Raw genomic sequence first — 24,563 nt, 5'->3', positions numbered from 1 at the left:
AAAAAATGTGAAATAGTTTCTTTATTTACTGAATTTGAGAAATAGTGTTTTAAAAAAAGAATAAATCATATTCCCAAACTTAATGTTTAATTTGAGTACCCCTTGATAAGGACTCGGAAGATGGCGGCGAATGGAGTGCATCACCACTGTGTACCACGTCACTGCAGGGGTGAATGACGAGGTAGAACGGCCAAAAGCTACCTTGTTAGGAATTTCCAGCAAAACTGGGGTGCACCTAAACCTAGAGGAAAGATTTCTTTCACCCGACGATCAGTTACTGGAGCTCAAACTGGAGCGATTTGCCCTGGCAGAGATTCAAGCTGCTTATTCAGTGACTTGCCCCCGCTGCTAGAGACAATGGGAACAGCGTCCATAGAAACAGGAGCTAGCAATGCCAAGAAAAGGTGATGCTGATTCTGCAGTCTCTTGCTGGCTGTGCTCTCACTGTGCTCAGTGGTAAATTTTGGGTTTAAAACGGGGAAGGAAGTGGTCCAGTTCTCTCCTCCATACCAGTCAGACCACCAAGGAAGCCATCGGCCACCATCTTGGAGAGCTGACGTCACCATCGCCAATTTTCAACTGAATGAAGCTCATTTAGTGATAGAACAGGTCTGCAACATTAAGACCATCTTCCCTACAGCGGGGAAATCACATAAAATCTCTTCCTGGCTTTCTAGGGGCGTGATTAACAGAGTGAGCCTGAGTAGAGTCCTGGGGGAAAGGCAAAGGCACCTGACCCCCAAGTCCTCTCTCCCACCAGCAGGGAAAACGAAACCTGTTTCGCCAGCTCTAGGAGGAGGGGCTAGCTGAGGGAATCAAAACAATAAGGTGCTGGTACCCAAAAGCCAGGCTCCACATCCAGGATACAGCAGGCACAGAGTGTAGTTTGAATTGCCGAGAGGTATCATACTGGGATAAGCCTGGCTGACAGGATAGGCCAGGGGACTAGAAACGAGGAATAAACCTAAGCCAAAAGGTTTTGAGAGACACCAGTGGGTGGGAGGAGGGAATGGCCTCACACGGATTGTTTCCTACAGCCAGATGGCAAAATCTTGGCCCGGAAGGCACAACACCCCCTACTGGAAGCGAAGAAAATAGAAGCCTAACAGTGTATCTTTTTTCTTTTATTATTTTTTTAATTTTTTAATCTTAATTTTTTTTTCTTTTCTACAATTATACTATTATTTTTTAAATGTAATTTTTAATTTACTGCATTTTGTTATTTTTTTATTGTCATTTCCTTTTCTTTTCTATTCTTTTCTCTTACTTTCCTCTCTCCCTCTCTCTTTCTTGGTTTGCTTCCTTACATTTTCCCCATCTTTCCTATTAAGCATGATCACCCAGATTACATACAACTTAATAAATGCAAATAGATGAATACTATGAATCGGTCCACAGTCTGCCTAAGCCCTTAACTGCCCCCAAGTACTCCTGTCTATTCTCTTGTTAATATATGCCTGCATTTGAGCAACCCCCCAAAGAAGTTAACATATACTAACCTCCATACCATCAAAGTGCCTGACCTCAACATAAAATCCTAAGTTCAAACCTCAATTCTATCCATGTCATCAAATTCTGTAGGCCTCTCATGAAACTAATGAATTTACCTTAAGTCACAATTAAATCCAACATCTCTAAACATTTTCTCTCAACATAAAGAAGAGATATTGGAACTTGAAAATACAAAACAAACTTAAAGAAGAAAACAGAAACACAGCAGTCAAACAGAGTTGGAAAGCAACGTGAGCACCATGAAAAAACAAGGGAAAAAAAGATTACAAACAATGCAGGACAACTTAAATTAACAGGAGAACCTAGAGGCTTCATAAAAATGGACAGAGAAAGAACTCAAGGCATTCCTAACTCAGATGGAACAGAATCTTAGAGAAGACATTAGACAGCAAGTCCAAACAATTAAAGTATACTTTGAGAACGAATTAAATAGGCAAATTCAAATGGCAAAGAATGAGCTATACCAGGAGATAGAGATTTTAATCAAACAGTAATCCTAGAAATGCAGGAAACCATAAACCAAATTAAAAACTCAAACGAGAATATTACAAATAGACTAGATCAAATAGAAGTCAGAACATCAGATAATGAAGACAAAGTGTATCAAGTTGAAAAGAATATAGTCAATACAGAAAGGATGCTAAGAAATCACCAGCAATCTATCCAAGAGATATAGGATATTATAAAAAAAAAAAAAAAAAAAAAAACTTGAGAGTCATCGGGATAGAAGAAGGCATAGAGGTTAAAACCAAAGGATTGAAAAATCTATTGAATGAAATAATCCTAGAAAACTTGCCAGATATGAAAGATGAAATGGGTTGCCAAATCCTGGAAGCTTACAGGACCCCAAACATACAAAACTGTAATAGACCAACTCGAAGACACATAATTATGAAGATATCCAACATACAGAACAAGGAGAGAATATTAAAAACTATGAGATAAAAAAGGCAGATTACATTCAGGGGTAAACCAATTAAGTTAACAGCTGATTTTTCCTCACAGACATGAAAGCAAGAAGATCCTGGAACATTGTATTTCAAAAGCTGAAAAATAATGGATTCCAACCAAGAATACTGTATCCACCAAAATTAAGCTTCAGATTTGGCAATGAAATTAAAATATTTCACAACAAGCAAAAGTTAAAAGAATTCACAGCCAGAAAACCAGCATTACAAGGCATTTTGAGCAAAACACTACAAGAAGAAGAATGTAAAAACAGCACCCAAATCTAACATTGGGAGGTAACTCATTAAAGGGAAGAACAAAAAATATAACCAAAAAGGAAAAACGGACCATATTAAAATAAATAAATAAGCATGACTGGAAATACAAATAATATATCAATAGTAACCTTATGTTAATGGCTTAAATTCACCAATCAAGAGACAAAGGCTAGTAACCTGGATTAAAAGAACAAATCCAACAATATGCTGCCTTCAGGAGACTCATATGATAGGAAAATACATACACAGGTTGAAAGTGAAAGGCTGGGAAAAATCATACCACGCACGTGGACCTCGGAAGCAAGCAGGAGTGGCTATACTCATATTGAATGAAATCAACTTCAAACCTAAGTTAATCAAAAGGGATAAAGAAGGCCACTATATACTGTTAAAAGGAACCATTCACCAACAAGACATAACAATTATCAATATGTATGCACCAAACAATGGTGTTGCAACATTTATAAAACAAACTCTCCTCAATTTCAAGAGTCAAATAGACCACAACACAATAATTATAGGTGACTTAAACACGGTGTAATCTACATTGGACATATCCACCAGACAAAAGTTGAATAAAGAAACTGTAGAACTCAATAACACAATTAATAACCTAGACTTAACCAACATATATAGAATATGTCAACCATCATAAAGTAGATACATGTTCCTCTCAGCAGCACATGCATCCTAATCAAAGATAGACCACTTATTATGCCATAGGTCAACTCTAAGTAAATATAAAGGTGTGGAGATAATATGCATCTTATCTGATCATAATGAAATGAAACTGGAAATCAATGATAAAGGAAGGAAGGAATAATCTTGCATCACCTGGAAAATAAACAAGATGTTACTGAATGATCAATGGGTTACAGAATACATAAAGGAGGAAATCAAAAAATTCTTAGAGATAAATGAAAATACAGACACAACATATCAGAATCTATGGGACACAATGAAAGCAGTTTTAAGTGGGAAATTCATTGCCTGTAGTTCATTCCTCAATAAAAATAAAAACCAACAAATAAATGAACTCACACTTCAGCTCAAAACCCTAGAAAAAAATAGCAAAACAACAGCAAAGGTAGAAGAAGGCAAGAAATAATTAAAATCAGAGCTTAAATCAACAAAATTAAAACAAAAAAAAATCATTGAAAAAATTGATAAAACTAAAAGTTGGTTTTTCAAAAAAATAAATAAGATTGACAGACCCTTAGCCATGCTAACGAAGAGAAGAAAGATAGAACTCAAATTACCAACATACGGGATGAAAAAGGCAATATCACAACGGACACTACAGAAATACTGAAGATAATTAGAAATTATTTTGAAAACCTATATTCCAATAAAATAGAAGAGAGTGAAGATATCAATAAATTTATTAAGTCATATGATTTGCCCAGATTGAGTGAGGAAGATACACACAATTTATACAGACCAATAACAAAGAAGGAAATAGAAAAAGCCATCAAAAGACTACCAACCAAGAAAAGCGCTGGACCAGATGGATATACAGCATTTTTACAAAACCTTCAAAGAAGAATTAATACCAATACTTTTCAAGTTATTTCAAGAAATAGAAGAAAAGGAGATCTTCCAAATTCATTCTATGATACCAACATCACCCTGATCCTGAAACCAGACAAACTCACTACAAAGAAAGAAAACTACAGACCAATATCTCTAATGAACATAAATGCAAAAATCCTCAATAAAATCCTGGCAAATCGAATACAAAAGCATATCAAAAAAATAGTGCACCATGATCAAGTAGGATTCATCCCTGGAATGCAAGGCTGGTTCAATATAAGAAAATCAATAAAGGTTATTCAACACATCAATAGACTTAAAGATAAGATCCACATGATCATCTCGATAGATGCAGAAAAAGCATTCGACATCCTTTTATGTTCAAAATACTAGAAAAACTAGGGATAACAGGATCTTACCTCAATATCGTAAAAGCTATATATGCTAGGCCTCAGGTTAGCATTATTCTGAATGGAGAAAAACTGAAGGCATTCCCTGTACAATCTGGAACAAGACAGGGATGCCCTCTTTCATCTCTTCTATTCCATATATTTCTCGAAACACTGGCCAGAGCAATTAGACAGACATAACAAATTAAAGGCATAAATATAGGAAAAGAAGAACTTAAATTATCACTATTTGCGGCTGACATGATTCTATACTTTGAAGACCCAAAAGGGTCTGGAAAGAAATTACTAGAGTCAATAAATGAATTCAGCAAAGTGGCAGGATATAAAATCAACACACATAAATCAAAGGCATTCCTGTATATCAGCGACAAATCTTATGAAATGGAAATGAGGACAAAATCCCCATTCACAATATCCTCAAAAAAAAAAATACATGGGAATCAACGTAACAAAAGAGGTGAAAGATTTATACAATGAAAACTATAGAACCCTAAAGAGAGAAATAGAAGAAGAACTTAGAAAATGATAAAATATACCCTGTTCATGGATAGGAAGAACTATCATCATCAAAATGGCGATACTACCAAAAGTTCTCTATAGGTTTAATGCAATTCCAATCAAAATCCCAATGGCATTTATTGTAGAAATAGATAAAGCAATCATGAAATTCATATGGAAAAATAAAAGACCCAGAATAGTAAAAGCAACTCTAAGCAGGAAGTGTGAATCAGGTGGTACAGCAATACCAGCAAAATATTATTGAAGATTATGAATGAACAACTGATGTTTCTGAAAAAGCATTCATTGATCTTTTATGGTAATCAGATAAGTCATTCTATTGGTAAGAAAAATATTAAATTAAAAATAAGTTTTTGTTTTGTTTTGGTTTGGTTTGGTTTGGTTTTTGTGTTGTTTTTTGACCTTTTGAGAGACTAGAACAGCCAGTTATATAAACAGGCATGTTTGGGCCAACTCAGTAAGAGAATTTTCTGGGCATTAACCTTTACAAGGAAAGTAAGTTTATGTTAAGTTTGTCTTATATCCCAGTTCACTTTGTCTTATGTCTTCTCTAGCTTCTTTTCAAACTACCTTAAAACAACTCATTATTTTGCCAGATCTGACATAGTGTCTCTGTTCTCTCTCTCTCTCTCTCTCTCTCTCTCTCTCTCTCTCTCTCTCTCTCTCTCTCTCTCTTTCCTTTATTTGCACATCTCTACTTATGAATGAGATGGAATTCATGAGTTGAAAAAAATAAAAAGCAATTACATTATTAATCAAATTTGTTGTGATTATTTTCTTTCAATGAAATCTGGGCAAGTCATATAACTTAAGAAATTCGCTTGATGCCTTCAATATCTTCTATTTTATTGGAGTATAAGTTTTCAAAATAATGTATAATTAACATCCGTATTTCTGTATTGTCTGTTTTGATATTACCTTTTTCATCATGTATGCTGGTAATTTGAGTTCTCTCTCTCCTTCTGTTCATTAGAGTAAGCAATGGTCTGTCAATTTTGTTTATTTTTTCAAATAATCACCTTTTTTTTCAATTGTTTCTTTTGTTTTGATTTAATTGATTTCAGCTCTAATTTTAGGGTATTTATTTATTTATTTATTTTTGCCTTGCTTCTGCTGTTGGTTTGTTCTTTTTTTCTAGGGAGAGATTCAAAGTGAGGTCATTTATTTGTTGACTTTTTATTCTCTTAAAGAATAAAATCCATGCAATAATCTTTCTTCTTAGAATAGCTTTCATAGTTTCCCAGTGATTTTGATATGTTGTGAATATGTTCTCCTTTACCTCTAAGAATTTTTAAATCTCTTCATTGATGTCTTCTGCAACCCATTCTTCATTCAGTAGCATATTGTTTAGTCTCCAGGTGTTGAAATAATTTTTTTTTATTTTGTCATTGATTTTCAATTTCACTCAATTATGATCTCAAAAACTACATGGTGCTATCTCTACATTTTTTTTATTTGCTAAAATTTGCTTTGTGGCATAGTACATCGTCTGTTTTAGAGAAGGATTCATGTGCTGATGAGAAGAAAGTGTATCCACATGATAAAGGTTGAACTATTCTATATATGTCAGTTAAGCCTAAGTAATTGATTGCATTATTGAGTTCTATGGATTCTTTTTTAGAAGAGAGAGAGAGAGAGAGAGAGAGAGAGAGAGAGAGAGAGACTTTTTTAATATTTATTTTTTAGTTTTTGGTGGACATAACATCTCTGTTTGTATGTGTTGCTGAGAATCGAACCCACTTCCACACGCATGCCAGGCAAGCGTGCTACTGCTTGAGCCACATCCCCAGCCCTATATAGATTCTTTATTCAACTTTTGTTTGAAAGATCTATTCAGTGATGAGAGAGTTGTGTTAAATTCACCCAAGATTATTGTGTTGTGATTAATTTGACTATTGACCTTGATAAGAATTTGTTTGATGAACATAGGTATACCTTTGTTTGGGGCATATATATTTATGATTGTTATGTCTTGTTGGTGTATGGTTCCCTTGAGCAGTATGTAATGTTCATCTTTTGATTAACTTTGGCTTGAAGTGTATTTTATTTGACATGAGAATGGAAACCCCTGCTTGCTTCTGTAGTCTATGTGAGTGATATGACTTTTCCCAAACTTTCACTTTCAGTTTGTGTATATTTTCCTATCAGGTGAGTCTCCTGGAGGCAGCTTATTGTTGTGTCTTATTTTTAAATCCAATCTGCTAGCCTATGTCTTTTGATTGTAACTTTAAGCCATTAACATTCAGTGTTACTATTGAGACATGGTTTGTATTCTTAGCCATTTTTGTTTATTTTGTTATTTAATTTGACTTGATTTTCTTCTTTAATTAGTTTTTCCTTTAGGGTACTATCTTCCTCTGCTGATTTTCATTGTTGTTTATTGTTTTCTCTTCATGGAATATTTCCCCAAGAATGTTTTGTATTGCTGGTTTTCTAGCTATAAATTCTTTTAACTTTTGTTTATTATAGAATGTTTTTATATAACTTCGAATCTAAAGCTTAATTTTGCCAGATACAAGATTCTTGGTTGGCACCCATTTTCTTTCAGAGCTTGAAATATGTTGTTCCAGGATACTTTAGCTTTCATGGTCTGTGTTAAAAAATCTGCCATTATTTAATCTGATTCCTTTCTCTTGTGGCTTTTAAAATTCTCTTCTTATTCTATTTTTTTTTGAATTTTCATTTTAATGTTCCTTAGTGTGGAGCTGTTGTGATTTTGTACACTTGGCATCCTGTAGGCTTCTTGAATTTGGATTTCCAATTTATTCTTCATGTCTGGAAAGTTTTCTGATATTGTTTTATTACATAGATTGTTCTTTTCTTTGGTTTAGAACTCTATGCCTTCTTCTATCCCAACTCCTAAATTTGGTCTTTTTATGCTATCCTGTATTTTTTTAATGTTTTTCTCATGGTATCTTAGTATTATCACTGTGTGGTCTGTGTTCTTTTCAAAATTATATATTTTGTCTTCATTGTCTCATGTCCTATATTCCAAGTGGTCTACTCTCTTGGTGATTCTTTTATTTGAGCTTCTAATTTGGTTTATTGATTCTTTTATTTCATTTAAAGGATTTCTGTTTTTTTTTTTGAACCTCTATTTCCCTTTTTGAGGTGATCTTTTGCTTCCTGTATATGTTTATTTAACTCCTTGTTTAAATGGTCTTTTACTGTCTGTATTTGCACTCTTATATCTTCCTTGAGATCACAGAGCATTTTAATATACCACCTATGAACAATTTGTTGTTATTAAGACATTTACAGTTTAGTACCGATGGACAGAAATGTTGGATTCAGTTATTATGTAAAATATAATCAGTAGTTTTGTAAAAAGGTTTACAGTTTCTATGGTGAAAAATAAACTGGTAGTGGAGCTGAGGATGATAGGCTGAGGAGGTAGGATGTGAAGATATAGATATCTTAGGAAGTGTGAAGGAGAAATTTAGTGAAGAGGGATAGTTGCAAGAGAATAGACAGGAAGTAATTTAGGGTAGTCATTTATGTGGGATGACAGTAGAGTACATAAAACAAAAACATATATGTATTTAGAAAAATACAGATGTTAAAACAGTAAAATTTGAAGTTTTAAAGAAAACAAAAGAATATAAAGAAAAAAAGGGGCATATACAATACTTTATATTATATTATTCAGAAGACTCAGTCCTCAAAGTTCTATTTCATGCAAAGTTCTTGGTTTCACATATCTTGGGGATGTGAGGGCTGGAGGATAGAGGGTTAGAAGAAAACAAACAAATAAACAAAAAAACTCCATTTAGAAACCAGGGTTGTAGCTTGCTTTAGAGATCCGTTTCTTTCCTGCTTCTCTTCTCATTCAATAGGTGGGGGTCATCTGTTGTAAGCTGGTGTCTCTGCCCTCTGGATAGTGAAGGTAAACAGGGTGGAAAGACTAGTCTTGGCACAGGGCACCTGGATGCAAGTAGTACCTGCATCCCTGCCGAAAGACTGCACCTCATGTGTCTCTTTATTGGGACCGCTCATATAAATTGAGTGACTGGTACTATCTCCCTCTTTTGCTGGGAGATTTCCCAGTTTTGGGTCTCTCTGTTAGGCTCCAAATCTTAGCCCCATCTCCATCTCCCCTAGCAGTTCCAAAATGAAGAAACTCTCACCTCAGGGCTCTAGTAGGTGTCCCCCTAGTCGCACTGCACACCTGTGTTGGGAAGATCTGTTTTTTGACTAAATGCTTTGCCACAATTTTTATATTTGTAGGGATTCTCTCCAATGTGAGTTCTATTGTGACAAATAAAGCCTGTTTTTCTATGGAAAGCTTTGCCACAATTTTTACATTTGTAGGGCTTCTCTCCAGTGTGAGTTCTGCTGTGGCAAAGAAAGGTTGATATATGAGTAAAACCTTTGTCACATGCTTTACATTTGTAGGACTTCTCTCCAATGTGAATTCTGCTGCAACAAATAAGGCCTGTTTTTCAATGAAAAGCTTTGCCACATTCTTTACCATTGTAGGCCTACTCTCTTCTTTGATAAATAAGGTTAAATTTTTGACTAAAAACTGTGCCATATTCTTTACATTTATAGGGCTTTTTTCAGTGTGAATTCTGCTTTGCTTAATAAAGACTGATTTTTCTTTAAAAACTTTATTACATTCTGCCCATTCGTTAGGTATCTCTCCAGTGTGGGTACTTCTGTGGTAAATAAGACCATTTTTTTTTTACTAAAAGATTTGCCACATTGTTTATATTTGTAGGGTTTCTCTCCAGTATAATTTCTTTGGTGGTAAACAAGGCCTGATTTTTTTTATATGATTTCTGGTGTTTACTCTCACTTGTATTTTTCCATATTTTCTTATGTTGTAAATAATCAAGATAACAATTTCTATATTTTTCACTTATCACTTTGTGAAATATATGTTCTATGCCTTTTTCTGTTAAATATTCTTGGGTATGATTAGGAGTCATGACCAGGAAGGCCAAGTTTCTATAGTTCTCTAACATCACATTTCTATATAATATTTTTTCTGATCAAGCTGAAGGCATTCAAATTCCTCTTTGGTCAAATCCATGACTGCATCCCTGAATGATAACAATTCCATGTCCTTGCTTTTGGGGTACTCTATGTTTGCCCTTGATTATATTCAGCACCTGTGAGGCATAGAAACCTGGGGCTTCTGTTCTAGGAGAAGCGTAGAAAAAGAGTCAACAATCTCTATTGCATTATTAAGCTTCATTTTTCTTTTCTGAGGGCAGAAAAAATGCTTTTAAAAATTTAAAATTAAAAAATCAGTAACTTTGAAGTTTTTTCCTCTCCTCAGAAAAATCTTCATATTTTAATAATTTTAATTTTTCATTCATCATTTTTTATCTTTAATTATGAAGATTTCTTTTTAAACTTAACTTGGGGGGATTGTTACTGGACAACATAACCAATGAGCCAGATCACATCCTTTTTAAGTTTTTTTTTTTTTTTTTTTAATTTAGAGACAGAAGATTGCTAAGTTACTTAAGACCTTACTAAATCCTAAGACTTGTCTTGAACTTGTGAACCTTCTGCCTCACATCATGAATTGCTGGTTATTACAGGCATTTGCAACAGCATCCAGATATTTTAATCTTCTTTACACCAGGCATGGTGGTATACACCCATATTTTCAGTAACTTGGAAGTCTGATAGAGAAGTATTATAAGTTCAAGTTCAGCCTTCCAACTTAGTGAGAACTAATCTCAGAATTTAATAATAAATAAATAAAATTTTTAAAAAGGATGGGTATTTGCTCAGTGTGAGAAAGCATGCCTAGCATTTTTGAGACCTTATATTCAGTCTTAGTACAAGACATAAAAACTTGCTTTTCTGATCAGTAAATATTTTATTATGTTGTTCTCCAAAATAGTATAAGTAAACAATATTTTTAAAAACCTTACATAATGGAGTATATTATAATGAGTGGTAATTCTTTTCATTCCACCACACATGTGGAATATAATTTTGCTCTTAAACACTTAGAAAATTTTATTTATTTTTCTGTATATTGCAAGAATCCTTATATATTGTCTTATTAAGAAAAGTCATAATTTTGGAACTGTACATATGTTAACTGCATCTTTCTTCTTGCTAAATTGAATTCATGCAGCTGTGTGTAGCCCAATATGTGAATCCAGAACTCAGTTCAGGGCCAATCAAGAGACAAATCGACAGGCTCAACTGCTTTTGAGGAAAGGGTAAGACCATTGGCAATATTCTTATAATCTGTTATTTGTTTTTAGGACAATGTGGGTACTGTTTTCCTCTTTTTAAAAATATTTTTAAAAAAATACTTTCCAGAAACAAATAAATAATGACTGCAAATCTTTTATATACCTCACACTTATAGCATTAAAAAGTGAAAGTTAAAAATAAAACTTGAAAATAAAAATTTAAAATTTAAAAGTTAAAAATAACCCAGGCTCATATTTATTTAGGTATATATAAAACAAGTGATGTAAAACTTAAAATTTTTAATAAATGGAGCTAAACTCATATTTAAGCTTCATTATTCAATTTTTAAACAAAATGATGAAGTTGCTTAATACGTTCAATTTTGAAAAAAAAATAATACTGTCATTTTAACTAGGGGCCGCCAAAATATTGGGCAAGCACCGCACCACTGAGCCAAATGTGCAAAGCCCAGTTTTTTAAAAAACAAGTTCTCAATAATTTGTGCAAGCTGGCCTTGTACTGCTTGTCTCAGTCTTTCAAATACCTGAAATAACAGGCATGGACCACCTTAATCCTGCATAAATTTTAATTATTGAGAGGAGCTTTCAGAGGTAAATAGTTTACTAAGACTTTATGTTGCTTTTACCAAGGGTATATATAATTTATATAACATAAATTTTTGAACTGATGTATAAAAACTAAGAGAAGAAATCAGCTTAATCACCAAGAAGAAATAATAAAAACAAAATGAATTTTATAAATTGATAAAAAAGCTACACATTAAATCTCAGTATAAAAAGTTACATGTTAAATCTAAAAAATGCACGGCAGTGCAAAGAATGCACAAGAATCAGGGATAATGAGGAGTTTTGCATAAATAAATTTTAAATTACTCTTTCTAAAATGTATAACTTGTTTTATCCAGTTGTATAGAAAAGCTGAAAAGAGAGGAAATCTTCACATCACTCAAATTAATCACACCATTTTTTACAAATGGGAATTTTATTTTGATACTAATATTTTTGATGCCTGAAGAGAGTTAAGGGCATAATTTCTGTAGCTATTTTGAAATAAAGATTAAATTCAAAGATATTGATCTTATATTTGACTCAGTATTTAAATTTAAACATGTTCAACAATTTTCCATATCTGTGGCAAATAAATAATAAAATAAATAAATAACAAATAAATTAAAATAAATAAATAAATAAATAACAAATAAAGAAAAATTTATTAACTCTTTATGCCCAAAATTTTATTAGATGTTACAGCCAAAAATCATCATTTCTGCTTTAACTTCACAGTTTCCAGTAATGTCAGTTCTTCACAGAATGACTTTTCTTAGAACTTTAACTTCTTATTCAGTTTACACACAGTTCTACATTTTTTTTCTTACTCTGTGTCTGAAAGATTCAACTCCCAAATCTTCCTGTATTGAGAGTTGAGAAGTGTGAATGTTGGATGTGATCTTCAAGGGGCCTCCAGGATCACTCCAACATCAGAATGATTTCTGCCTAGGGTATTGAGATTTTTATCATGGGCAGATATTACTGGGAGATGGAAGTGGGAGACTCTTGGAACTGGGCTTTTGGAGTCTGTAATGATTATTGGAAAGGGAACAAAAATGACAAAGAGGTGAAGGGCTCTTCCTTTTTGGATGTGTTAAGGAGGGGTCCCATTACACTCTGTTTACCAACTCCCCACTTGTATTTCAATAAGTACTAAGGCCATTGGCTGAATAAGAGTATTCCTAGATTGTGAAGGTAGAACTGTGATCTCTACTAATGTTTCCCAAAGTTTTTTTGATATACAGTGTTTCTTCCTATTATTTCTTTCCCCATATCAAAGCTTTTTTCTGCTGCAGTCACTTCTGACCAGACATAAATAAGGACTGTGCCACTAATACTATGGAAAATCCAATATCTAAAGAAGCCCTCTCCCTTGGGTCTTATGAAACATGTCAAACAGAATATATCTTTTTAAGTTTAGGTTACCTCAAATTTTGTGAAAACCTACTTAATCTGTTATTAATTGTGGTGATAATATTAAAATCACATAAAGTTAAAATTTATGCATTTTTAATTAATTTATTTTGGGAATATAGTCACCTATGATACATGAAATAGGACATATTTTCTGGTTTTATTTGTGAGATGTAACAAAATGAAGGAATAGATAATTTTTGATTTAATAAAGGTAAAATACAATGTAAGACAGGATGTGTCTCTTTCTTTTCTGTGTTTTTCCATTTTCTGTTCTTTTAATATAATACCTGAATCTGGGTAAATTATAAAGAAAAGATTCATTGATCTCACAGTTCTAAAGACAGGTAAGTTCGAGGTTATGATGCCTGAATTTTTGGTGAGGGTTTCATGCTGAATCTGCTCATAGCAGAGAAGCAGTAGGAGAAATTGTCCAGTGAAAAAAGTCTGAACACATGTGTGACACCCTTCATAACAACCCACCTTCTCAAAAACGACCCATTTTCCAAGGGCCCAGAATTTACTCCTTTATTCAGGCTCAGTCCAAGGAGAAAGGCACTAATTCTTTTTAATGATTTAAAGACCTCATCTCAAAATTCTACTTCTCTATGGAATAATATTTCAACTTGCGTTTTGTTGGGGAAAATTAACATTTAATCCATAGTACTATATAGCCACTCTGTCTATAATTCAGAGTCTGAGAGGTTGTATCTACTTGATTTCTTCTTTGGGGAATAAATTTAGCAAATGTGAACATTTGAGGTCCCTGGAAATGAGGTGCTTCCCTCATCTATCACTCTGATAATCTGAGGAAGAAATAGGGCCTCCTTGACAGCCTAATGCCTTTGTAGCAGAAGAAATCTCTGGGCAGTGACTTCTAACATTTTTCTTTATAGCGCAGGATTTTTGTATTTTAAACCAAAACTCATGCTTTCATACAATACCATCCAATATGATAGTTTTTGAAGTCTCATTGTTTTTACATCCTAAAATCATAATTAGTATCTATTGAGCAAAATCATCTTTGATACTAATCTGTGTAAAATTGAGGTTCCAGGAAAGTCTACCAAAGCTAGAAAGAATAAATAGAGGGGGACAGACCTGCAACCAACCGGCGGAGCAGGCTCAACGGCCCGCTGGCATGGTGGACACATCACCCCAATTGAAGGAGCAGAAGAGCAGAGCTGCCGCCCACACCTTCAAGGTAGGCAGACCTGTGACCCACCGGCGGAGTAGAACCAATGGCCCGCTGGTATGTTGGAAACATCAACCCAATTGAAGGAGGGGCAGAGCAGAGCTGCCGCCCGTGCCTGCAAGGTACGCAGACCTGCGATCGACCGGTTGAACAGGCCCAGCGGCCCGCCGGCATGGTAGACACATCACGCCAATTGGAGGAAGGTCCCAGCTGCCACCTACAAGGTAGGCAGACTGAATGTCTCGGAGAAGGGGCCCAGCGGCCCACCGGCCTAGTTGAAAGATCACCCCAATTGAGTAGGGGCACAACCATCACCTGCGCCTGCAAGGTAGGCAGACCTGAAAGCTGGTGAACAGGCCCAGGGGCCTGCCAGCATGGCAGACAGATCATCCCTATTGGAGGAGGGGGCCCAGGCATTGCCACAAGATAGGCAGACCACGTGACCTGGAGAGGGGCCCAGTGGCCCGCCAGCATAATAAATAGATTACCCCAATTGGAGGAGGAGCACAGCCACTGCCCACCCCTGCAAGGGAGACTTTGCAACTATACAAGAGCAATAGAAATATATAGGGGGGAAATTCAATAACAATAGTTTCACCAAGCAGAAAGAAACGCGAAAAGTATGAAAAGACTAGGAAAGAAAGGACTACAAGCAATGCAGGTCAACTCAACTTCAGAAGAGGTAATAGCTGCAGCAGATGAAATGTAAGATAAAGAATTCAGGATTTACATTCTTCAGATGATCTGGAGTCTCAATGAAGACATTAGACAGCAAAATCAGACAATGAAAGTTCTCTTTGACAATGAATTACATAAACAAATCCAAGAAGCAAAAGATCAACTATACAGGGACATAGAGATTATAAAAAAAAAAAAAAAAAAAAAAAAAAAACAGAAATCCTAGAAATGCAGAAAGCAATAAACCAACTTAAAAACTCAAATGAGAATACTACCAGCAGAGTAGAACACTTAGAAGATAGAACATCAGACAATGAAGACAAAGTATTTCAACTTGAAAATAACATAGACAGCTCAGCAAGACTGTTAAGAAACCATGAGCAGAACATCCAAGAAATATGGGATAACATAAAGACACCAAACTTAAGTGTCAGTGGGATACAGGAAGATATAGAGGTCCCAACCAAAGGAATGAGCAATCCGTTCAATGAAATAATATGAGAAAACTTCCCAGACTAGAAGAATGAGACAGAAGCCCAAATCCTAGAAGCCTACAGGACGCCAAATGTGCAAAATCATAAGAGATCCACACCTAGACACATTATAATGAAGATGCCCAACATACAGAATGAGAAGAGAATTTTAAAAGCTTCAAAAGAAAGGAAGCAGATTACATTTAGGGGTAAACCAATCAGGATAACAGCTGATCTTTCATCACAGACTCTGAAAGCTAGAAGATCCTGAAACAACATATTTCAAACACTGAAATAAAATGAGTTCCAACCAAGAATTGTGTTTCCAGCGAAATTAAGCTTCAGGATGGAAGATAAAATTAAAACCTTTCACGATAAACAAAAGTTAAAAGAATTTGCAGCTAGAAAACCATCTTTTCAAAGCACCCTCAGCAAAACATTACAAGAAGATAAAATGGAAAATAACAATGAAAACCAACAGTGGGAGGTAGTACAGTGAAGGGAAAAATAATCAAAGAGGAAAAACAAACCATGTTAAGTAACATAAATAAACAAATATGGCTGGAAGAACCATCCATATCTCAAAAATAATCCTAAATGTTAATGGCTTAAACTCACCAATTAAGAGACACAGGCTAGTAGAATGGATCAAAAAAAAAAAAAAAAGATCAAACAATATGCTGCCTACAGAAGACGTATTTTATAGGAAAAGACATACATAGATTGAAGGTGAAAGGTTGGGAAAAATCATATCACTAATATGGACTTCAGAAACAAGCAGGAGTGTCCATACCTATATCAAGCAAAATAGATTTCAAGCCAAAGTTAATCATAAGGGACAAAGAGGGACACTACATACTGCTCATGGGAACCATACAACAACAAGACATAACAATCATAAATATATATGCTCCAAACAATGGTGCAGCTATTTTCATCAAACAAACTCTTCTCAAGTTCAAGAGTCTAATAGACCACCATACAATAATTATGGGAGACTTCAACACACCTCTCTCACCACTGGACAGATCTTCCAAACAAAAGTTGAATAAAGAAACTATAGAACTCAATAATACAATTAGTAACCTAGACTTAATTGACATATATAAAATATCACACCCAACATCAAGCAGTTACACTTTTTTCTCGGCAGCACATGGATCATTCTCAAAAATAGATCATATATTAAGTCACAGGGCAACTCTTAGACATTATAAAGGAGTAGAGATAATACCATGCATATTATCTGATCATAATGGAATGAAACTGGAAATCAATGATAAAAGAAGGAAGGAAATTCATGCATCCCTTGGATAAGGAACAATAGGTTACTGAATGATCAATGGGTTATGGAAGACATCAAGGAGGAAATTAAAAAATTCTTAGAGATAAATAAAAACACAGACACAACATATCTGCATCTATGGGACACAATGAAAGCAGTTCTAAGAGGAAAATTCATTACCTGGAGTTCATTCCTTAAAAAAAGAAAAAAAAAAAAAACAACAACAAATAAATGATCTCAAACTTCATCTCAAGATCCCAGAAAAAGAAGAGCAAAACAGCAGCAAAAGAACTAGACGGCAAGAAATAATTAAAATCAGAGCTGAAATTAATGAAATTGAAACAAAAGAAACAATTGAAAAAATTGACAAAACTAAAAGTTGATTCTTTGAAAAAATAAATAAGATCGACAGACCCTTAACCATGCTAATGAAGAGAAGAAGAATGAGAACTCAAATCACTAGCATACAGGATAAAAAAGGCAATATCACAACAGACACTTCAGAAATACAGAAGATAATTAGAAATTATCTTTTGGTATATATATTTATCTCTTTATGATATTTATATTTTGAATCTTTATACTCCAATAAAATAGAAGATAGTGAAGGAATCCATAAATTTCTTAAGTCATATGATGTACCCAGATTGAGTCAGGAGGATATAGACAACCTAAACAGACCAATATCAATTGAGGATATAGAAGAAGCCATCAAAAGACTACCAACTAAGAAAAGCCCAGGACCGGATGGGTATACAGCAGAGTTTTACAAAACCTTTAAAGAAGAACTAATACCAATACTTTTCAAGCTATTCCAGGAAATAGAGAAAGAGGAAAAACTTCCAAATTCATTCTACGAAGCCAACATCACCCTGATTCCTAAACCAAAGACACTTCAAAGAAACAAAACTACAGACCAATATTTCTAATGAACATAGATGCAAAAATCCTCAATAAAATTCTGGTGAATCAGATATAAAAACATATCAAAAAAATTGTGCACCACGATCAAGTAGGATTCATCCCTGGGATGCAAGGCTGGTTCAATATACAGACATCAATAAATGTTATTCACCACATCAATAGACTTAAAGATAAGAATCATATGATGATCTCGATGATGCAGAAAAAGCATTCAACAAAGTACAGCATCTCTTCATGTTCAAAACTCTAGAAAAACTAGGGATAGCAGGAATATACCTCAATATTGTAAAATATATCAATGCTAAGCCTCAGGCTAGCATCATTCTGAACGGAGAAAAATTGAAGGCATTCCCTCTAAAATCTGGAACAAGACAGGGATGCCGTGTCTCACCACTTCTGTTCAAAATAGTTCTCAAAACACTGGCCAGAGCAATTAGACAGACGAAAGAAATTAAAGACATAAAAATAGGAAAATAAGAACTTAAATTATCACTATTTGTAGATGACATGATTCTATACCTAGCAGATCCAAAAGGGTCTACAAAGAAAGTATTAGAGGTAATAAATGAATTCAGCAAAGAAGCAGGATATAAAATCAACAGGCATAAATCAAAGGCATTCCTGTATGTCAGCGACAAATCCTCAGAAATGGAAATGAGGAAAACCACTCCATTCAATATACCCTCAAAAAATAAAATAAAATACTTGGCAATCAACCTAACAAAAGAGGTGAAAGACTTATACAATGAAAACTACAGAACCCTAAAGAGAGAAATAGAAGAAGATCTTAGAAGATGGAAAAATATACCCTGTTCATGGATAGGCAGAAGTAACATCATCAAAATGGCGATATTACCAAAAGTTCTCTATAGGTTTAATGCAATACCAATTAAAATCCTAATGCCATTTTTTTGTAGAAATAGATAAAGCAATCATGAAATTCTTATGGAAAAATAAAAGATCCAGAATAGCAAAAAGAACTCTAAACAGGAAGTGTGAATCAGGCAGTAAAGATACACCAGACTTCAAACTATATTACAGAGCAGTAGTAACCAAAACAGCATGGTACTGGTACTAAAACAGGCGGGTGGCCCAATGGCATAGAATAGGGGACACAGAAACCAATCCACAAGATTACAACTATCTTATATTTGATAAAGAGGCTGAAAGCATGCAATGGAGGAAGGATAGCCTCTACAACAAATGGTGCTGGGAAAACTGGAAATCCATATGCAACAAAATGAATCTGAGTCCCTTTCTCTTGCCATGCACAAAAGTTAACTCAAAATGGATCAAGGAGCTTCATATCAAATCAGAGACTTCTGATAGAAGAGAAAGTTGGCTACGATCTACATACTGTGGGGTCAGGCTCCAAATTCCTCAACAGGACACCTATAGCACAAGAGTTAATTACTAGAATCAACAAATGAGACTTACTCAAACTAAAAGTTTTTTTTTTTTTTTTTTTTTTTTTTTACTCAGCAAAAGAAACAATAAGAGAGGTAAATAGGAAGCCTACATCCTGGGAAAAAATCTTCACTCCTCACACTTCAGATAGACCCCTAATATCCAGAGTATACAAAGAACACAAAAAATTTAACAATAAGAAAACAAGTAACCCAATCAACAAATGGGCCAAGAACCTGAGCAGACACTTCTCAGAAGAGGACATACAATCAATCAACAAGTACATGAAAAAATGGTCACCATCTCTAGCAGTCAGAGAAATGCAAATCAAAACCACCCTAAGATACCATCTCACTCCAGTAACATTGGCAGCCATTATGATGTCAAAAAACAACAAGTGCTGGTGAGGATGTGGGGAAAAGGGTCCACTTGTACATTGTTGGTGGGATTGCAAATTGGTGCAGCCAATTTGGAAAGCAGTATGGAGATTCCTGGGAAAACTGGGAATGGAACCACTGTTTGATCCAGCTATTGCCCTTCTCAGACTATTCCCTAAAGACCGTAAAAGAGCGTACTACAGCGATACTGCCACATCGATGTTCATAGGTGCACAATTTTTCACAATTGCTAGACTGTGGAACCAACCCAGATTCCCTTCAATAGATGAATGGATGAAAAATGTGGAGTTTATACACAATGGAGTACTACTCTGCATTAAAAAATGACAAAATCATAGAATTTGCAGGGAAATGGATGGCATTAGAGCAGATTATGCTATGTGAAGCTAGCCAATCCCTAAAAAACAAATGCCAAATATCTTCTTTTATATAAGGAGAATAACTAAGAACATATTAGGGAGGAAGAGCTTAAGAAGAAGATTAACATTAAACAGGGATGAGAGGTGGGAGGGAAAGGGAGAGAAAAGGGAAATTGAATGGAAATGGAAGGAGACCCTAAGGGTTATAGAAAATTACACACAAGAGAAAGTGAGGGGGAAGGGAAAAGAACAAGGGGGTGAAAAAATTACAGTAGATGGGGTAGCGAGAAAAGAGGGGAGGGGAGAGGAGGGGAGGGGAGGGAGGATAGTAGAGGATAGTACAGGCAGAAGAATACAATAGACACTAGTATGGCAATATGTAAATCAGTGGATGTGTAACCAATGTGATTCTGTAATCTGTATTCGGGGTAAAAATGGGAGTTAATAACCCACTTGAATCAAAGTGTGAAATATGATATGTCAAGAACTATGTAATTTTTTGAACAACCAACAATAAAAATTTTAAAAAAAATTAATAGAGGTTTCAGGGTGACTAATTTTCACTGCCACACAGGATGGGGTGTGGGGAATGTGCCATCTTTGGTCTTGCAGTTCATGCTGTGTATGTGGCATTAGTTAAGAAGCAGCCCCAAGGAAGAGTCCTGGGTCTCTTTTTGGAAAGCATAAGATTGATGTGACAAAAATAAAAACAAATCTATTTTTCTTTCTTTCTTTCTTTCTTTCTTTCTTTCTTTCTTTCTTTCTTTCTTTCTTTCTTTCTTTCATTCTGTGATTCTTTCTTTCTTTATTTCTTTGTTTTTTTTCCTTATCTTTCTTTCTCTCTTTTTTTTTTTTTTAAACAGAAATGGAGCGCAGGGACACTTTACCACTGAACCACATCTTCAGCCCTTTTAAATATTTTAATTATAGATAGAGTCTTTCTGCATTTTTTTAGGGCCTCACAAAATTGCTATGGCTGGGTTTGGACTTCTGATACTCTAGCCTCAGCCTCAGGAACTGGGATTATAGGTGTGGGACACCTCAGCTGGTAGGAAAAACAAAATATCTAAACTAGATCCCTCTCCACATGGGAGAATAAAACTAAAGCAAGGTAAGAAAGAAAAATTTTTCTAAATGTTCAAAAACGTGTATGTGTAACCGATGTGATTCTGCAATCTCTATACTGGGTAAAAATGGGAGTTCATAACCGACTTGAATCAAATGTATGAAATATGATATGTCAAGAGCTTTGTAATATTTTGAACAACCAATAAAAAAATAAGTTACCAAAAAAAATACCAAAATAATCACATATGATGTCACCCTCTTTATGTTCTTAAAGGTGAAAAATAAAAGAACACAACTGAAAATCTTTATATATAATCTGAATTTGGGGATTCAATTTTTTTAAGTCAGTAACTGTGGGCAAGACTCTAAATGTTTGTTTATGAAAATTAGAGAAGGGATTACATCAAAATTTTCTACCTGAAAACTAATTACCCACACATCCAAACCACTAACACTAATCTAATCACCCATGCTAATCTAATTACCTACAGTATTTAACTAACACTGATTGGAAACACCCTGAATGCAATCAAGGAAGAAGTGGGTGTGGTCTTCAGGGACTCAAAAAAGTGCACTCCAGGAGACCAGCTCATTCCTCTCCAGAGTAGAGTTTGAAGCTCCCCTGGCTGAATGAAATCAAAATCAACCTCCTCCACACCTTGCGTGCCTGATTCTAAAGCTTAATTCATATTTTCACTTCTGAAGCAAGAACTGCTGAAACCATTGAGCAATTATTAAGGTACGAATACAATTGCTACATGAGCTGTAGCTACTACGTTCCCAAACAAAATCAAAAGTAATTTTGTAGTTTAAACTTTTTTTCCTTTCTTTTTATTTCTGTTTGTTTGTTTATTTATTTATTAATTGATTGATTGATTGATTGATTGATTGATTGATTGTACTGGAGACTGAATTCAGAGGCACTGGACCACTGAACCACATCCCGATTTCTCTTTTGGATTCTATTTAAAGACAGGGTCTCACTGAATTGCTTAGAGTCTTACTTTTGCTGAGGCTGGTGAAGAACTTGCACTGCTTCTGTCTCAGGTGTGTGCTACCATTCCCAGTGCTCCCACATATTTTATAAGCACTCTGAAACTAGTTCTCAGATAATGTATAATTTTTTACCTGTAGATTCAAAATTATTTTTAGGAATATTTTATCTCCTCCATTCTTAGAAGTTCAACTATAGTAGAAATGAGAACCCAGATTTTTAGCTAAATAAAAACTGTGAAGAAGTCTTTGTTTTCTGGAGCAGATTAAAATAATCACATATTTTCACAGTATGAAAGGTGCTTGATGATAGTTCAGACTTGTATAGAGAGCTATTCACTTAAATATTTGATTTATATGCATTCTTTATTTACTCAGTTTTTTCTGTTTGTCATGTACAAAGGCAAGTTTTTTTTTCTTTTCTTCCCTCAGAATAATGGATTCAGAAAAAACAAAAAGTGTTCCAGAAAGAACTCACTTGCTCTGTCTGCCTGAAGTACCTTATATACCCATTCACCATAGGCTATGGACACAGCTTTTGTTGGCCCTGTTTCTTCATTCCCTGGGGACAAGCCCAAATTCTTGCCTGTTGCCCTGTGTGCAGGGAGCCATCACAGCATGGAGATGTCAAAAACAATATTCTTCTGAAGAATCTTACATCTATTGCAAGGCAGGCTCATCTCAGGCAATTCCTGAACTCTGATAAAAATATATGTGTGACCCACCAGCAGACAAAGAAGATTTTCTGTGAGGAGAACAAGAACCTGCTCTGCTAGCTCTGCTGCAACTCTCAGGAGCACAGGGCTCAAAACCACCCTTCAGTGGAAATGGCTTCTGAGGAATACCAGGTAAGTGACACCAGTGAGAGCACTGTGAAGGATGAGCAGTGGAGCTAAGAGATTACAAAAGAGCTGAGAATCTGGATGATGATGATTGCCCTACTCTTTTCTGTATGCTAGGTAATTTTATAAGCATCAAGGAAGAAGCTAAGAACCAAAGATGTAAGCAATAAATATAATATGCAGGCATGCCAGCCTTTGTGGAGCTTGATTCCACAGAGGTAGTGATAAAGTAGTTGGTCACTTTAATTTTAATTTTCATGGTTAAGGCATTAGAAACTGCTCATTTTGAAAAGAGTTACTGGCTACCAAATGACAAATGCAATACATTTCTATACAGCATGAATATGTACTAACACTAGGGAATAAATAAGATAAAAGGCTTTGGAGAATTAACAGAGTAGAGCATCAGAAAACAAAATTCTGAAGCCAATTGCCACACTATCTAAAAACTATTCATCTTTATCACTATCCCTAGGCACATGGCTACATTATGCACTTTTGCAGTCTGAAATCTCCTAAAATTCACAATCATCAATAGCAAAAGGAAAGCAATATGACTTTTTCTCACTAAAGTACTTATTTCTTATTTTTTTTATTCTCTATCATTGTGAGATTGAAACCAAATGTGCTTGCTTCTCTATTGTTCAAGTTTATATTTTTTTTTTGACAGGAGAAGCTCCTAAAGCAAATAAGATCATTACCGGAAAAGATCCAAGTAAATCAAAGAAATATAAATGAAGAGCACAAAATAATCAGTCCATGGATCGTAAGTATGAGTCTATTTCCTTGAGACTCAGCTTGAAACAGATATACTAGAAATCCATCCATTATTCACTATAGCATCATGGTGTAACGATATTAGGTATATCATTTCTGGAGACTTCGAATTCTGAAAGTAAAATTTGACCTTGTTGATCAAACAAATGACCAGGCATTGTCATAGGGAGTTTTGAGATGAAAATTAATTTTCTAACCAGAGATCATAATATTACATATAGTTATTTATGTGACAGCTATAAATTCTAATTGCTTGCATATTGAAATTTATCTTTGAAGGATAAATTGTAAATAAAAACCTTTTCTTAAGATATTTTAGGCATTCGTGAAGCAGATAAAAGTGGTTGGAGGAAAGGATGGGTTGGTTCCTTTCCATTGTTATAAAAACTAGGGAAAGAATGAAGATAAAAGAAGAGTGTATTTCTAATTTCTGAAATGTGGATGAATATAAAATTATGGCATATGTAACATACTGGAAAAAAGACAATGGTCAAAGAGAGAGGTTTAGGTGGAGGAGGATAAAATCAAACTGGAATTGTGATCTAGACAATCTATCTCTACAGTACTCTGTGTATCTCAGGGAAGAGCTGATCAGGGGTGAGTACAGGAAACTACATCCAATTCTTCATGAGGAGGAAAATCGACATCTCGACATTCTTAGAAAGGAAAGCAAAATAATTTTAGAGGAACTCAAAAAAGTGAAGCCAATATGGTTTAAAAGAAGAAAGACTTAAGAGTAGTATACAAGGAGCTGGTGAAAATGTCCCATAAACCATATGTGGAGCTGCTCCAGTTAAGAACTGAGTTGTTCATATAG

The 24,563-nt window shown here is 34.7% G+C and overlaps 1 pseudogene; it reads left to right on the top strand.

Annotated features, from left to right (window-relative positions):
* Positions 1-130: 130 nt before the first annotated feature.
* LOC143404210 (tripartite motif-containing protein 43-like) lies at positions 131-24,563 on the top strand (annotated as a pseudogene).

This window comes from Callospermophilus lateralis, chromosome 7 (genome assembly GCF_048772815.1).
Source record: "Callospermophilus lateralis isolate mCalLat2 chromosome 7, mCalLat2.hap1, whole genome shotgun sequence".
Classification (NCBI taxonomy): domain Eukaryota; kingdom Metazoa; phylum Chordata; class Mammalia; order Rodentia; family Sciuridae; genus Callospermophilus; species Callospermophilus lateralis.
Note: the sequence above shows the minus strand (reverse complement) of the source record. Positions and strands in the feature narration are given on the sequence as shown.